The sequence below is a fragment of the Bubalus kerabau genome, chromosome 3, assembly GCF_029407905.1.
Source record: "Bubalus kerabau isolate K-KA32 ecotype Philippines breed swamp buffalo chromosome 3, PCC_UOA_SB_1v2, whole genome shotgun sequence".
NCBI lineage: Eukaryota > Metazoa > Chordata > Mammalia > Artiodactyla > Bovidae > Bubalus > Bubalus kerabau.
Window position 1 is genome coordinate 172049348 of NC_073626.1, and position 17869 is coordinate 172067216.

Consider the following 17869-nt stretch of genomic DNA (forward strand, 5'->3'; position numbering starts at 1 on the left):
GGTTTAATTACGGGAGATTTTGTACATTTTATCGCGGGCTTTTACGTATATACCAAGGCCAAGGCCACATCAAAAAAAACTTCCTTGTTTCTGGGAGGAATTGAGCGTTGGAAGCTTTCCCCTTACCGTTTTGGAGCCCCTTCTATCCCATTGGAAAGCGCGCGGGGCGGGGGTTGGTAAAAAATGTTTCAGCTGCTCTTTGCGTCAGCCCCACCCATAAATGACATCTGCTCTACAACAATAAGACCGCGGATTATGTTATCGCTCGAGTAACCATCGGCCTATTTTTCTGATTACTTGAGCTGTTTAAGGTGGGCTTTTATGAATGATTTATTGTGCCCACGAAACTTACAAGTTGAACTGGGTCTCCACTCGGAACTCGTTTCTGATTTTCTCGCCGAGTTTACTTAACATCTGTCACCGAGATATTCGTGCACCTTGCACTTTTCCTAGATGGTATTTCTGTAAAATGAAATTTAGAATTCTGTATAACGTACTTATTTTGGTGCATGTATTGACGGTTTCATCAGTTTTTCCAAGAGCACTTCAATAAAATAAACTGACTTGTAGCTTCAAGAGCATCTTTTAAAAAAGGAATAATGTGTATTTTACTTTTGTATCTAAGATTTCTAAATATTGCATGCGTAATGTCAATATTACAAACGTGATAGCTTGTCGAACTTAAATTTTTCGTTAAACACTTCATAAGAAATGTTTGCACATTGAACTGGGATTTCCTAAAGGCTGAAATTTACTTGTTTTGTACATTTATTTTAGGATTGACTATTTTCCATTTGCTTTAAAATGTATGAACCTAACAGTTCTTCACATTTAGCATGAATGATTGAACAGTATCATATGTATTCTGACTTCATTTTCTATTTTATCTACTTCAAGTAAGATAGAATGTTCTGATTTTCATTTTGCAGTGATTTCCCTAACTTGTCTTTAAAACTTGTTTTTGAATATTTCTTTTCCTGTTATACTCAATGTTGTAAGCCTCAACAAACTGAATACTGTTTACCTTTTTTTTTTTTTTTTTTAGGAAATTACCATAGGAGTCCTCATGGTATTACTTTTCCCCAAGAATGGTTTTGTTGTTGGTGTTCTTCAGACTTTACTCCCTGGTCTAACTTGGGCACATGCCTTCCTCCAACTTCTCTCGTGAAATTTTTCTTGCCCCACCCCCCAGTATTATTCTTTTTCTCTCTTTCTTTCTTTTTCTTTTTTTTTTTAACACATCAAAAACTCTTGTCTATTTCAGGCCCTATATTTTTTCTGTCTGTTGCTTGTGTATTAAATTATTTTCAAGTTCTGATCCCTTTATTTTTTTAAAGCAGACTGAGTATATTCAAGTTCTGCCAGTGAGAATTAATATCAAATCTGATTAATGCACTCTCTGGTTAAAACTTGTTAAAAATAGTAACCCCAAAAATAGTCTTTTCAGTCAAATGTCTTGAGAATATGTTATTTTCTAACCACAATATAATTTTTCTAAGTCTCAACCCAGGAAACTAAACATCCAGTGAGAGATGATCTGACATAAATAAGTACTAAAAGACTAGAATTACAATGTGTTTTATAAAATGGACTTTTTTCTGGAGTAACTTTTTAAAATTGATTCCTGTGCATTTCTTCTCTCACTTTCTTTCTGCCTTTGTTCCCCAAAATGATGTATATTATCCAAAATATGCTCCAGATTTAGATGGATACTTCTTTTACTGTGATTCCCTTTTTTATTCTTTTTCATTGCTTTTATTTTTGTTTGCTTTAAATCCAAATAGCTGCACATTTGACATGGATTTAAAGACAGATAGATCTCTCATTAGAGCATCATACCATTGTCATAGTCCAAAATATATAAATATTATATGTTAGTATTTCCTTTGTCTTCTTGCTTATACAGTGACATCAAGTACATGCTTGTAGAAACATTCCCAGTTAACAGCTTGATGCCATGATTTTTTTTTTCTTTCAAAAAAGGAACTTAGAGAATATAGCTTGAGGTTAATATAGCTTAATTCTCAAATCTGATCTTTTTAGTGATGATCCAAAGGCATAGAAAAATCAGTGTCCTGCTATCTAAATCAAAGATTTACCCAAGTATTCCTACTCTAGTTTTAGTAATATATATTATATTGGGTTCTAATCCTTTGAAAACTAGCAGATTTATAGTTAGGGCCAGAAGGAATCTTGAATATAGTTCAGACCAGGGATATTTCACCTAGTTTCTAACAAAGTCTTATGTTGTGTTTCTGAATGAAGATCCTTCCTTTATTTTAAATCAGCAACTTGTAATTTATTGTGGGGATGCAAAATATAAGAGGATTCCTGCCTTCAAAGAGTTTATCATTTCCTTCAACAAAAATTGAGCACCTTTTATATGCCAGTTACCTTTCTAGATTCAGAGAATCATCAGTGAACCAAAAAAAGTCCCTCTTCTCCTGAAGCGTATAGTCTAGTGGAAAGAATATAGGTAAGTGACTTGTTTTCTATAAACACTCTAATGCTTTAACTTTTGTTTTAAGTACAAAGGAGATTCTTGAGGAATTGCCAAGTTAATGAATAGCTCAAACATTTTAAAATCTATGAGTCCAGAGGAAGCAAAAATCACTTTAGACTATGAGGTGCAGGAGAGCACTATGACAAGTTTTTTACTCTTGAAATTCTGTCTTATTTGTTCCCTTGAAATAGAAGTGTTGCTTCAGGTGGTCAGAACTAGTGACTTGGATTTAATGTGACAAGTACTGGAAAACTGCTAGAAACACTAACCATGTGCTAAGTAGGTAAGAGTTGGCAAATATGGCCTGTTGCTCCTAAAAACACAGGTGGTTGCCCCAAGAGCACAAGTGTGTTATAGTCACTCCAGCAAATGAAAAAAGGATGAAGAATTATAAAATAGATTAGTCTTATTTTATCTATCTCATTAAATCTGAGAACTCCCAAAAAGACACCTGAAGCTAATGTCATCTGGAAAAAAAAAAATCTGAAAACTCACTCCCCCAAAGTGGCAAATATTTTTGACATGCTTTAGAGCTGTAGCACTGATAAACTTGGAACACCTGAGGTCCCATGCCAGTCTGTGACAGGAAGCTGTCATTTCAGTGACTTCTGAAAAAGGAATTAAAACTAGACTTGGTGGCAGTTGTTTGAAAGAGACTTCACAACAAAGAATTGTGCTGCTGACGCTTCAATCCACTGACCAACTTGAGAGATTTAAAATTTAGTACAGTCTAATAAAAATGTCAATCCAAACACCCTTTGACCAGGCATATCCATATCTAGGATTTTATATCCAAAAATGTTTTCACATGTGTACAAGGATATGTGAGCAAGAATACCCACCAGTGCTCACTTCAGCAGCATATATACTAAAATTGGAAGAATACAGAGATCAGCATGGCCCCTGCACGAGGATGACACGCAAATTCATGAAGCGTTCTGTTTTTTTTTTTTTTGACAGAAAGCAATAAAATTTTGTAAAGCAATTATCCTTCAATAAAAAAAAAAATCACACCCCCCCAAAAAAAAACAAAGAATGTACACCAAAGTAAATAATTGTAAAAATATCTTTCCATAAAATACTATGCAATCTTGGGCCTTCCCAGACGGTCCAGTGGTTAAGTCTCCACCCTTCTACTCAGGGGGCAGGGGTTCGATCCTTGGTCTGGGAACTAAGATCCCATATGGCACAAGGCGCCCACAAAAATAAAAAGATGAAAAATATTATGCAGTCTTTTGAAAAAGATGTGCTAAATCTCTAATTTTTTCAGTTGACCAAATAAAATCTTAAGCAAGGAAAGCAGGGTTAAACATCGTATGATCCCATTTTTAAAAAGAGCACCAATGTTTTTATTTTGTTTTGAGTAAATGCTAGAGGGAAAAGCTAGAGGGATTCTCTCTCATGGATAGAGTTATGGATTGCTTTTGCTTTCTCCATTACATATTTCTGACAGATCTGCAGTTTTCCTACAGAAATATTTTTATAATCAGAGAGAAACAATAAAGGTTCAAAATGAAGATACAAACAAAGAACCCTTACTCTGAGAAGTTGCCCTCCTCCGTGTATCGTCTTCCTCCTGTTTCACCAGTGCCGCCTTTGAGCCACCTCCCACAGTAAACCATGGGCCACATCAACAGCTCTGTCACCAAGATCCTGCTGTGTTGTACTTGGGGTGGGGGTTCACAGAGTGCAGAAGTAATGTTCATTCCAGAAATTCAGAGGAGGTGCAAGTTGGGTTAATGGTTGCTTGTAAAATTTTAAGGAGATCTTACTGAAACTCCTGGTCTTATGTTTTTGCTTTCAATGTAAGCAATAATTACTTTTGAAAAACTAAGGGACAGCCCACCCATGTCTTGTTGGGTGTGTGATTGTACTAATGAGCTATAAAGAGACGTGGAGGGAATTCCCTCTCGGTCCACTGGTTAGGACTCGGTGCTTTCACTGCTGTGTCTGGATTCCATCCCTGGTCGGAGAAGTAACCTGACTAACTAAACTAACCTTCGATGCCCTGGCTGCGAGCATCGAAGCCTAAAAAAAAAACGAGAGAGAGATGTGGAGAATAAAGTAAGGCAAAGATGGTTTACTGAAGAGATTTATTTGCCCTCCAGTAAAGCTTAAAGAGGGCTTCCCTGGTAGCTCAGACTGTAAAGAATCTGCCTGTAATGTGGGAGACCCGAGTTCGATCCCTGGATTGGGAAGCTCTCCTGGAGAAGGAAATGGCAACCCACTCCAGTATTCCTGCCTGGAGAATCCCATGGACAGAGGAGCCTGCTGGGCTCCAGTCCATGGAGTCCACAAAGAGTCAGACATAACTGAGTTATTAACACTTTAAAGCTTAAAGAATGAAGTTTCATAAGTAAATTGAAATCATATCGAATTGACATCCAGATTACACATTTTTGGGAACTTGAATGGGATGCACTCAGCTTGATATTATGTTGGTATTTTCCCAGGGGACTCAGACACCCCTAAATCATGCTCTGCTATAGCCATGCCCCCCTCCACATAAGAGTCACATGAGTGGAGAAGATAAAGCAGAGGCAAGTAAACTTACCCCTTCCTTGGCCTTAGTGGAACTTGCCACTGATGGAACTTCACAGCCATGGTGCCTCCTCTACCCAGTGCCCACCAGCCACCACCAAAACGTTTCTACACAGAAAGAGCTGCTGCTCTTTTTCAAGTCCAAAGTACAGCAGAGTGCTTGCATTCACATGTTTTCCTCCCCCCAATTGCTGAAGGCCAGACTCACGCTGCTCTTCTTCAGGTATCTCTCAAAGGCCCTCTTCCTCTGCCTGCAAAGATGAACTTTTCCCTTCGCTGCCTTTTAGGACTTTCCGCCCAGCCCTGCACAGGGCCCTCATCCAGGAGTGTTTGGGTTTTCCCTCCCACTCCTCCTGACAGTAGCACCTGAGGTGAACATACCCTTCCCTGCCCTGCAGGTTCAGCCAGGTGTTCGCACCTCCCACATGATTCCTCTTCTCTTCCTCATATCTGAAACACCAGAGAAATGATCCCCAGCCCAGGACACTTCAGAATGGGCCCCACTCGAGTCGTGAAATTACTTTTGATCAGAGATGTAAATTCCTTTTAATTTTTTTAAGTGGCCTATGGCACTTTTCAGAGGAGAGGGAGAAAATAATACCAACAAGGTGGTTAGAGTTTTTAAAATAACAATATTCAGTACTTTATTATAACCTAGTCTTCAAATGGGCTCCTAAATCCTCACTTCAAAATTACACAAGAACTAGCCGGAGCTTCAGGATCGGCTTCTCCCAGTAAATCGTTCATTCAGCATCTCTGAGTGCCTACTCAACCTGGGCAGTTAATTTGGTCTCACCCTCCATTGACCAGGTTTGTCTCCTAATTATATGGGGCAGTATAGCACTTAATTGGGAGTCACTGAGTCATGGATCCTTTTATTCCTTCTGCTAGCCTGCAAGCCCGCGACCTGGGGCATGACACTTAATTTCAACATAATAAGGTTACTAGTCTAAGAGATCACTAAGGTTTATTCCATCTCTGAAATGCTGTTCCGTGTGAAAGTAGTGTTTGACCCTAGGAAAAAAGCACTAAAAAAAAAAGTTTTTTTTCTTTAAATTAAGCGTGCTTTGCAGATCTTGTATTAGTGGCTTTATGACCTGTTGTAAGTTTCACCTGCCTGAGGTTTCATGTCTTTATCTGTAAAAACGAGCAGTTCATCCCTGGGCTGCTTCACACATCATGGTGAGAACCAAAAAATGTCAAAAGCACTCTGGGCCAGGGTTTCTCAAAGAGAGGTCATGATCAAATAAGACTGGAAAATCCTGGGTTCAGCACAAATCTATTTGCTTTTCTTCTCCAGAATTTCTCAGAGGCTTTCAAATCCTGCTGTGCAACAGGATTTCTCCGAGAGGAAACAGCAGGGTGAGCTTTTCCTACAAGCACGTGACTCCCGAACCCCTTTTCCTCTGAGCGTCGCAGGATCTGAGGTTCTGTGGTTGCTCTTTGGAAAACACCCAGCAGTAGGCCTGTTGTACAACACCAAAGACTGAAGAAATGTCTGTTGGGCATTTGTGTCGCCTTACCTTCTTCCAGCGCCAAGCCAACCTTCACTTTTCCATGAAACGATTGTTGTAACTGGTTAGTCATCTCAGGACTGTGTTACTTTATTTATTCTTCCCATCATCTTATATTTCCACAGAAATAGCTACTGATGTCTTGATTGGGATTGTAATGTGTGCGTAGGTTCCATTTGTGCTGAACGAACATCTTTGCAATGCCAAATTTTCAATCCGAAAACATAGTATTTCCTTCCTTTTAGAATTTTTTAGATATACTGAAGTTTGCTCAAAGATTTCTTACAGTGTAGAAATGTTACATATATCTTGTTAACATTCTAGGTGTTTGACTTTTGAGTTAAACTCCTTTATACAATTGGATTTTCTGTTGTTTTTTGCTCCTAGTAAATTTCCTTTCATCTAGTAATCTTGCTAACTCACTTACTAATTCTGGTAATTTGTGATTCTTTTTTCTTCCAGTTTTATTGAGATTTATTTGACATACAGCACTGTATAAGCTTAAGGTGTACAACATAATGATTTAACTGACATACATTACGAAATGATTCCCACAGCGAGTTTAGAGAATATCCATCTTCTCATATTGATACAACTTCCCTTGTGGCTCAGATGGTAAAGTGTCTGTCTACAATGCAGAATACCCGGATTCAATCCCTGGTTCGGGAAGATCCCCTGGAGAAGGAAATGGCAATCTACTCCAATACTATTGCCTGGAAAATCCCATGGACAGAGGAGCCTAGTAGGCTACAGTCCATGGGGTCACAAAGAGTCAGACACGACTGAGCGACTTCACTTTCACTTTCATATTGATACAAAATAAAAGAGAAAAGATTTCTTAGGAGAACTCTTAGTATTTACTCTTTTAAAACTTATATATATAACATATAACAGTTTTTAACAGATTAATCATGTTAATCAAGATAAATCAGTATTTATTTATCTCAAACTGGAAGTTTGTTCCTTTTGACCACCTTCATCCAATTCCTCCTTCCTCCAGTTCCCACTTCTAGTAACCACATGTCTGATCTCTTTTCCTATTAAGTTTGTTTGTTTGTTGAAGTTTAATTGACCTATAATACTATGTTAATTCCTGATGCACAAAATAGTGATTCCATATTTCTATACATTACAAGCTGATCACCATGATAAATCTAGTTACCATCTGTCACCATACAATGATATACATGATTATTAACTGTATTCCCCACTCTGTACATTTCATTTATTTCACAACTGGAAATTTGTACCTCTTAATTTCTCTTATGTATTCCATTCATACTCCCACCTCCTTCCTCTCTGTCAACTCTTAATACCTCCTTGCTCTCTATCTATGACTCTGTTTTGTTATATTTGATTAATTTGTTTTTCAGATTCCACATATAAGTGAAATCATACAGTATTTGTCTTTTTCTAACTTTTTCCACTTAGCATACTACTCTCCAGGTCCATTCATGTCACAGATAGCAATATTTCATTCTTATATGGCTGAGTAATACTCCATTATACATATAGACCACATCTTCTTTATCTAGTTCATCTGATGATGGACACTTAGGTTGCTTCCATATTCTGGCTATTGTGAATAATGCTGCAATGAACAAAGAAGTGCATATATCTTTTCAAATTAGTGTTTTTGTTTTCTTTAGAAAAATACTCAGGAGTGGAATTGCTAGATCAAAGACACTTGCTCCTTGGAAGAAAAGCTATGCCAAACCTAGACAGAATATTAAAAAGCAGAGACATTACTTTGCCTACAAAGGTGCGTATAGTCAAAGCTATGGTTTTTCCAGTAGTCATAAGTGAATGTGAGAGTTGGACCATAAAGAAAGCTGAGCGCTGAAGAACTGATGCTTTTGAACTGTGATGTTGGAGAAGACTCTCTAGACTCTCCTTGGACAGCAAGGAGATCCAACCAGTCCATCCTAAAGGAAATCAGTCCTGAATATTCTTTGGAAGGACTGATGCTGAAGCTGAAGCTCCAATCCTTTGGCCACCTGATGCGAAGAACTGACTCATTGGAAAAGACCCTGATGTTAGGAAAGATTGAAGTCTGGAGGAGAAGGGGATAACAGAGGATGAGGTGGTGGGGTGGCATCACTGACTTGATAGACAGTGTACAAGGGTTCCCTTTTCTCCACATCCTCACCAACACTTGTTATTTGTTGTGTTTTTGATAACCATTCTGACAAGTGTGAGGTGATATCCCACTGTAGTTTTGATTTGCATTTCCATGATGATCAGTGATGTTGAGTATGTCTACTGACCATCTACATGTCTTTGAGAAATTGTCTGTTTAGACCTTCTGCCCATTTTTTGAATCAGGTTACTTGTTTTTACTGTTGTTGAGTTGTATGAGTTCTTTGTATACTTTGGATATTGACCTCTGATCAGATGTAGTTTGCAAATATCTTCTCCCATTCAGTAGGCAGCCTTTTAGTTTTGTTGATAGATTCCTATGCAAATGTTTGTTTGACATAGTCCTATATGTTTATTTTTGGTTTTGTTTCCCTTGCCTGAGAAGATAGCTCCAAAAAATAATTACCAAGACTCATATCAAAGAATGTGCTGCCTGAAAGAATCTATAATTCTTTTCCACTTTCTGACACATTCATGTCATCTGTGAATAATGACATGCATTTCTTCCTTTCTGATCGTCATGTCTTCTTTATCCTTGCCTTATTGCATTGGCTAAGACTTCCACTAAAATGCTGAAGAGGAATAATACCAGGCATTCTGGTCTTGTTCTGATGTTGGAGGAAGACTTTCAATATTTCACCATAAAGTATGTTGTTTGCTGTAAGTTTTTTAAAACTCAGATAAACTATGTTTCCTTTTATTTCAAGTTTGCCAAAAGTTTCTGTTTTGAATGGATAGTGAATTGTATTTTTAAAAAATGTTTTAGCTTTATAACTAAAATTTGCTGTTTTTCTTCACTTCTGTCTTCAGATCATTATCAGTTGTTTGTTTCCTGGCCCAGGCCCCTGTGCTCAACATTCCTAAGTAACACCTATTGCTTTCCCATGCTGCTGCCCCATTGTTCTTGTTCAGTAGCTGAGCGCTGTCCTACTCTTTGCAAACCCATTGACTGCAGCATGCCAGGCTCCTCTGTCCTTTGCTATCTCCAGGAGTTTGCACAAATTAATGTCCCTTGGGTCAGTGATGCTATCCAGCCATCTCATCCTCTGCGGCCCTCTTCTCCTTCTGCCTTCAGTCTTTTCTAGCATCAGTGTCTTTTCCAATGAGTCAGTTCTTCACATCAGGTGGCCAAAGCATTGGTGCTTCAGCTTCAGCATAGTCCTTCCAATGAATATTCAATCCTTTTGGATTGACTGGTTTGATCTCCTTGCAGTCCAAGGGACTCTCAAGAGTCCTCCGGCACCACAGTTCAAAAGCATCAACTCTTCGGGGCTCACCCTTCCTTATGGTCCAGTTCTCACATCCATACATGACTACTGGAAAAGCCATAGCTTTGTTGATCTTTGTCAGCAAAGTGATGTCTCTGCTTTTTAATATGCTGTCTAGGTTTATCATCTTTTCTTCCAAGGAGCAAGTGTCTTTTGCTGTGTCCTTGGCCCCAGTCACCCAGAGGACTTCTGTTGGTCACCCCACATCCAAATCCCATTCTCGTCTTTAAGTCTCATCTGAAATGTCCACTTGACATTTCAAATTAGTGGGGAAATGGAGAACCATTCTATAATTATCATGACAATTGGCTATCAAATTTGTCACAGAATAGAAACAGTTAACTAAATCCCTATCACCCATTAAAAAATCTGTACTCCTGCACTATATATTTAAAATTTTTATATGGATTTTAAAACTTAGTGCTATGCGCACAAACATACACTATGAAAGTTCCATACAAAAATAAGACAGGATAGCGTTTTCATTTGGAGATAGAGTCTACACAGCATTCTGAACCTGAAAGCCATAATGGAAAAGAATGGCAGATCAAGTACGTGTGAAATAAAATTTTTTCTTCATGAATGATACTTCAAATTAATGCCTATGGAAATGATACTTCAAATTGCCTATGGAAAGTGCTGGCCACATATTTACCAGGCAAAGGGTTAATATACCCTGTGTCCAGAGATTTTCAACCTGACAAATTCATAAGAAAAACAGCCTTATGGAGAAATGGGGGCTATGGACAGTCACTTGAAGAAATACCACATGACTAATAAGCATCTGAAAAGATGCTTACTAGTAACCTTACAGAGTGATCAAGGAAGTTTGAAAACCACCAGATTCAGATTTTTCCACTGGCAAAAACAAACCATCAGGTTGTCAAGGCTGTGAGAGGTGGCTTCACTGAGTGCCATCAGCTCCAGGACTGGGCCAACAGTACCAGAATGGAGCACCTTCCCGCCCAGAATCTTGCCGTCTACAGGGAGACAGGCAGACCAACTACAGAATGTGATCTGTACAGCACAGAGATGATCTCTAGTGAGGGCCTTGCAGGGAATCCCGAGTAGTTGGCAGTGATCAGGGAAGACTTCAGGAGAACTAGACATGTGGCACTAGTGGTAAAGAATCTGCCTGTCGATGCAGGAGATACAAGAGACTTGGCTTGGATCCCCGGGAAGATCCCCTGGAGTAGGAAATGGCAACCCACTCCAGTATTCTTGCCTGGAGAATCCCATAGACAGAGGAGCCTGACGGGCTACAGTCCATGTGCCTCAAAGAGTTGAACACAACTGAGTGACTGAGCACAGATGTGAGCTGAGACCAAGATGAGGTGGGGACAGTCCTGTGGGCCCAGGATGCAAGAGCACAGAGCCTGTCCCCTCTTGTAGCGTGTAAAGCTGGCTGGGGCCACCGCGAAGCAGCCAGGGAGCAGATCAGGAAGTGCCTGGTAAATCTTGAAATAAGACTTGATTCAGCTAGTCAGTGGTTTTCACATTACCTTTTGGTTTTGCAAATAAATGCACTTGGGAGGTTCCACAAGCATTTTATTCCAATCTCCTCTTCAGGAATATGTTTTGCTAGTTTAAAGCTTGTAAAACCAAAGAAATACTTACACCCTCAAATATTTTGTATACCAAGTTTTATCACCTTAACTGTGCTTCCAAAAGCTAGATGAACATGTTTTGGTGCAGACCACAGAGGAAAGCATCTGTCACTGCTGTAAATACAGTAGAAACTCTTACAAATGTGTCATTGTTTGGGAAGATGGAGCTCTGACCAAGTCTCTGGAGTCCTGCCCATACAAAGCAGGTATAATCAGAGCAGAGTTAGCCTGAAAATCAGGAGAGGCTAAGGAGCACCAGCTCTGCACAGAATCGTCAAACACTGAGAGTTCATAAAACCACACGAGCCAACTTGTGGTAGAGTTTCAACACACAGTAAGTGGTTTTCAGTGCTTTTTGTCTGAATTTGGCATTTGTGATGATGCAAGAATTTAGTAGGTAGTTGTTAATCCCATTCAACTCTGAAACTGAAGTCTTTTTAAAAAATTTTTTGACGTGGACCATTTTTAAAGTCTTCATTGAATTTGTTACCGATTGCTTCTGTTGTTTTTTTTATGTGCTGGTGTTTTGACCATGAGGCATGTAGGATCTTAGCTCCCCCAGCAGGACTTAAACTCACATCGCCTGCATTGGAAGGGGAAGTCTTAACCACTGGACCACCAGGGAGGTCCCTGAAACAGAAGTCTTAACTATTCCCACACTTCTGGATTTCCTGGATCCTTTGAATTGAAGAGCATTTATTCTAAAATCAGCCATGTGAATTTTTTTTAATGTGATTTCAATTCATTCAACAAATATTTGAGTGCCTCCTGTCCACCAGGTGCTACCGGGCACTGTGCCAAGCACAAAGTATACAATAGAGTGCAAAAGTTCATGTTCTCGGTCCTCATGGAGCTAGATACTAATCAAATAAACCTTCAAGCCAAATTAAGATGTCAACCAAACAAGATGTCAGCTCTGGTAAGTGCTGTCAAGGGGAGATACCCACGTGCCTGAGGATGTGGCCTGGTCAGGGAGGTCATGGGAGGTGCTCCGGAGGAAGGAAAGCTTGAGCTTTGGTCATGAAGATGGGTGAATGGAAAGAGGAGGGCAGGGAGCAGGTGGCTGGGCCATGCCAGCTTCCAGCTTTGTCCTGATACGGAGAGAACCAGAGCCCTTGATTTTGAAGAGGATGAAGTGGCATACCCTATCCTAGTGATTGCAGGGCACACCTTTTTTTTTGCATCTTCATATCTCCAGAATCAAAGTGTAATTAGCAGTTTTTTCTTTCTGAGCTAGACATAAAATAATGATACATACAACTAGAGTTGATGAAGTATGGTGATCAGGTTTTGCATTTTTAAGAGATTACCCTGGATGTAATGTGGAGAACAGATAAGATTATCTGCATGGATCAGGGTTTTCTTTATATTACAGTAAAATGCAGAAACCTGCTCCTGCTGCTGAGTAATGGTAATTTCACTTTCACCTATACCTCACTGTCTAATTTCAGAGTTCTCCTTTTATCAGAAGAGTTTCTTTGTTCTCATTATTAATCTGAAATTATCATAGATCTACAGTAAACAAACTCCTTTTATTCAGTAGATAAATTTAAATTGACAGACATAAAAATCTGTACAGAATGTCCCTTAATAAAAGGGCTTTGGGGGCTTCCCTGGTGGTACAGTGGTTAAGACCCTGCACTTCCAATGCAGAGGGCGTGGTTTCCATCCCTGGTCAGGAAACTAAGATCCCACTTGCCCCCCACAGCCAAAAAATAAAGTACAGGGAAGGGGAGTTCTGCTATGGAAAACTATGGTAACTATACTGTTCTAGGTAATAGGGATCCCTTGAGGATTTTTGCAGAGAAGAATTATCAAAACTGCCGACAAAACTCTTAACTCGGGCTACAGCAGAAAGAAGTCATGAGGGAGAGGGAGGAAACTTCATGGGAATGAAAGGAGGGAAGTGGGTGATCAAACTCTAACTCTTAAAACCCCCATTTTCTAGTCGGGGAAGAAGAAAAATGGAGATAAAACTTTTATAACCATCTATAGGACTTTGTGAAGTAAGATATACAAATGATTGACATGATTCCCTTCCCTTCCTTTATCCTAGTAAGCTCCTTTAGTTCCAGGATAAGTCTTTTCTCTTCTGTAAAACCATTTTGTCTCTTTGGTTTTTTGTTTGTTTGTTTGTTTCTTTCTTTCTTTCTTTTTTTATTTTTGTTTGTTTGTTTTTAAGGAAGAGATTAGCATTCAAAAGTAAAAAACTGTATACACATTCAGACCCTTTCACATTGCCCTCTGTTTCAGCGGCCGCCCCCAGCCCCTCAGTGACTGGTGCTCCAAGTAAGACACTCTGAAGAACCTAAGAGACAGTTGGGTACATTTTTAGTGCTTTAGTATTTTGCTTACTCTTTCAGATTTATTTTTCCCAGTGAGTAGACTTTAAGCAGTGACTAAAGGATCTTAAGTGAAATATAAATTACTCCTCAACATTACCTTTGAATACTGGTTTACTTAGTTTTGTTGGTTATTTCTTAGAGGGAGGTTAGTAACACCAAGCTCCCTCTATTAAAGACACAGCAAACACATCCTCATTATAGTACCCACTGCAGTGTCATATGCCTTTCACCTGAGGATTGTGCATTTGAGAATAATTCTCCCAAAATAGTTAGGTGTGTGTCTGATTTGTGGAGAAATTGGCCATACAGCCCATGTAGCTATTGGTTATGGATTGAATTATGTTTTCCCCAAAAAAGATACTTTGAGGTCTTAACCCTATTATCTCAAATGGTGACCTTATGTAGAGATTGCAGATGTTACTAGTTAAATAGGGCAGACCCCAAAGCAGTGTGACCACTGTCTTTATAAAAAGATAGAAGGCAGTGTCATAACCAGGGCAGAACTGGAGTCATGCCTCAAGGAATGCCGAAGGTTGTCAGCAAAGCACAGAAGCCAGGAAGAGGTTTCCTCTACAGGCTGCATAAGGGAGCGTGGCCCTGCCAACGCTCTGGTTTCAGACTTCTAACCTCCAGAACTGTGAGACAATACATTTCTGTTATTTTAAGCCAGCCAGCTTGTAGCAATTTGTTAACAGCAGTCCTCAGAAACCAACATAGTATATGAGGATATTCATGGCCACTTACTCAACTCACCTGAAATAGGTCGGTGGAAAAATATAGTTGTATGGATCCGTCAGTCATTGCATGCCTCATCTTAAGTCGCCATCTGCCACTTGCAGTCCCCCATCCCTCCCTTTTTCACAGTTAATTGGACCAAGGTGGAACCTGTCTTTAGGCCCGTGGCTCCCTTGGCTAACCAGCAGCCATGTGACTTGTGTGTGGCCTGGTGTGGAAAAGATTTGAACCAAGAGGCTCAAGGGGATATGATCAGTTAGCTGCAGGGAAGTGAAATAGAAAGGTAAAGAAGAAGCTCGAAAAGGCCACTCTTAACTGTAAGCTACTGGCCGAGAGAGGAGCAGAAAAACAGACACCCAGAGCAGAAGAGAAAGGACCATGCCGGGGTGGGGGTGGGGGTGGGGGAGTGGCACAGAGTAGGGGGCATGGAGCTCAGCTTTGGTGAGTTGGCAACTTGCCTCTCTACACTCATCCTCACCTTTTAATGAAGAGCTCAACTTTGGGAGTTCTCTGATGGCCTAGTGGTTAGGATTCCAGGCTTTCACTCCCGTAGCCAGGGTTCAATCCAGGAAAAAAAAAAAAAAAAACTTTTAGTTGGGCTTAAAGCTGCCCGGCCAATAGAGTACATGACACCATCCTGGAAATTGAGTTGTTGTTGTTCAGTCACTCAGTCACGTCCAACTCTTTGTGACCCCACGGACTGCAGCAGGCCAGGCTTCCCTATCCTTCACCATCTCCCAGAGCTTGCTCAAACTCACGTCCATTGAGTCGGTGATGCCGTCCAACCATCTTGTCTTCTGTCGCCCCCTTCTCTTCCCAGTCTTTCCCACCATCAGGGTCTTTTCCAGTGAGTCAGCTCTTCACATCAGGTGGCAAAAGTATTGGAGCTTCAGCTTCAGCATCAGTCCTTCCAATGAATATTCAAGGTTGGTTTCCTTTAGGATTGACTGGTCTGATCTTGCAGTCCAAGGGACTCTCAAGAGTCTAGGTATGACCTTGAAACGAAGTATTCAGAACTTAGAGTTGGGGGTGGGGCAGGAAGGGGGCGTGGCCTTTCCATATGGCTGCTGAGAATGAAAGCCAGGGGCCAGGGATAGGTGGACAGGGAAGTCAGCTCAGCCCCTGTCTCACCTGGCACAGCAGCCAAGCTTCCCAGAGCACAGAAAATAGCGCTCTCTGCCACCCCACCGTCGCCACATGGTGTCCCTTTGTGTCTCTTCCTCCTTGTGTCTCTTCTCTGCATGCAAGTGTCAGTCAGGTCCTTTGGATTCCTCCTCTCACAAAAGGCCCTCAGTCTTCATCATGAGGAAGCCTCTGGAGATAATGACAGGCTTCTTGGCAGTTCAGTCTTCAGAGTCTTGAGGACCCACAAGAGGCCAGGAGGGGTGGGTGTGCAGCTCTAGGCTGGCCTCCCTCCACAGCAGGAGTCGGTCTGGTCTCCCCTGCTCCTCTCCCCGGGGCCTTGGCTGCTGCTTCTTCCTCCCTGTCCCTGGGCCTCCGTGTCCTGCTTGATGCTGCCCCTGCCAGGTGCCCAGTGCTGGGCCTCAAGTTCACTTCCTCCAGAGAGAGGACCTCATGTTTTCTTTCAGCCGCTGGTCCCTGTTGGGGAGCTTTTTTCCATTAGACCTCCCCACTGGCCAGACAATCCTGTGTATTGCTCATCCTTGGGTCAGGTGTCGAGTTGACCCTTTTGCCACCAGCATCTGTCTTCCTGCTTGTAGTAACGGTACCCAGATTTTCCTCCGAACCACGCTTCCTTCCCCCTCATGGCACATGATTTGAATAGCTGGATGCCACATTGTCAATGGCCAGGTGACATGGAGAACCCAGTCCCAGCCAATTAGATGCTTAGACTGTTGAGAAAGGAGCATTCCCTTCACCTCTGCTGGGAGCTGTAATGATGTCAGCCAGGGCGACGGGGGAAGAAGCAGCCAGGAGGTAAAAGGCAGAGCAGGTATTTGTGGTAGGGTTTGCAGCTTCTGGCGGAAAAGGCAATGGCACCCCACTCCAGTACTCTTGCCTGGAAAATCCCATGGACGGAGGAGCCTGGTAGGCTGCGGTCCATGGGGTCGCTAAGAGTCGAACACGACTGAGCGACTTCACTTTCTCTTTTCACTTTCATGCATTGGAGAAGGAAATGGCAACCCACTCCAGTGTTCTTGCCTGGAGAATCCCAGGGACGGGGGAGCCTGGTGGGCTGCCGTCTATGGGGTCGCACAGAGTCGGACATGACTGAAGTGACTTAGCATTGCAGCTTCTGGAGCCTGCTGGTCCCATTGCTGTATAAGCCAGTGAGATTCTCTTTTTCCCTCAAACCAGTTTGAGAGGGCTTTCCATCACCTCAAACTGAAAACGTTCTGACTGGTCCAGGTCAGATGGCCCCTTCAGTCCAGTTGGGAGTGGCTGGGATGGCCAGCCAGGCGTCACCTGTAGAGCAAAGTGTCCTAGGGGAAAGGCAGCCTCGGAGACAGGAGGCTGGGTGAGATGGGCATTTTGAAGTTCAACATCTCCTGTGTGAATAAGAGCCTGCAAGGCAAGATCAGGTGGCTATTGTTGTGAGACAAAAGTTAAATTAAAAAAAAAAAAAAAAGAGTAGCTGTGAAAAGCAGGTGAGCAGATATGTGAAGCCTTCAGGAGCCCTGGTCCATTGGTAACTTAGTTGGCACACTGTGGCTCTGTACGTGAACCTAGACCAGCTGTCTAGTGGACGGCTCCCAAGATCTGGTCATAAAAACTGCCTGAGTTTATGGGTTGAATAGAGGGGCCCAATGCTGAGTAGTGTGTGTTTGCTGACTTAAGTTCCTCCCACCCTTCTCTCTCAAAAACTACCTCTCCCAGATACTCCCCACTAGAGATCAGCTATGTTTGAGAAATCATAGTTCAATTGAAATTAAAGCAAGCAAACAAAGGAGATATTTGTGTAGATGTTCTAGGCAAGTTTACATTTCACATTAAAACACTTGCATTTATTTAACAGTTCCATTCCAGCTGTTTTATAAATATTATTATAGTATTCCAACTAGAAAAACTAGAAAAATCACTCCTTTAAACACGATTGACTTGCTTAAAGCAAACAAATAGAATTCTTTTATTAGTACCTAAAAATCCTAGATTTTGTTACCATTTTAAATATAAAAGAAAAACTTAATTTCTGATGAAAGCTCACAAAACTCATCTAAGTGTTAGAAAATGATGAGCTTAGTTAGACTGATTCAGA

At 41.1% G+C, this 17869-nt stretch overlaps 1 protein-coding gene, 1 long non-coding RNA gene and 1 other non-coding gene across 4 annotated transcripts in view; all 3 read left to right on the plus strand.

The window, feature by feature from the left end:
• Nucleotides 1-17869, plus strand: part of FBXO36 (F-box protein 36) — a 101869-nt gene that overhangs the window by 893 nt on the left and 83107 nt on the right. The window lies entirely within an intron of this gene.
• On the plus strand, nucleotides 1044-8122 carry LOC129646847 (uncharacterized). Its single transcript, XR_008712196.1, has 3 exons — nucleotides 1044-1069; nucleotides 2391-2476; nucleotides 6345-8122. It is a non-coding gene; the product is annotated as an uncharacterized LOC129646847 (long non-coding RNA).
• On the plus strand, nucleotides 3348-3451 carry LOC129648014 (U6 spliceosomal RNA). Its single transcript, XR_008712621.1, has one exon. It is a non-coding gene; the product is annotated as a U6 spliceosomal RNA (small nuclear RNA).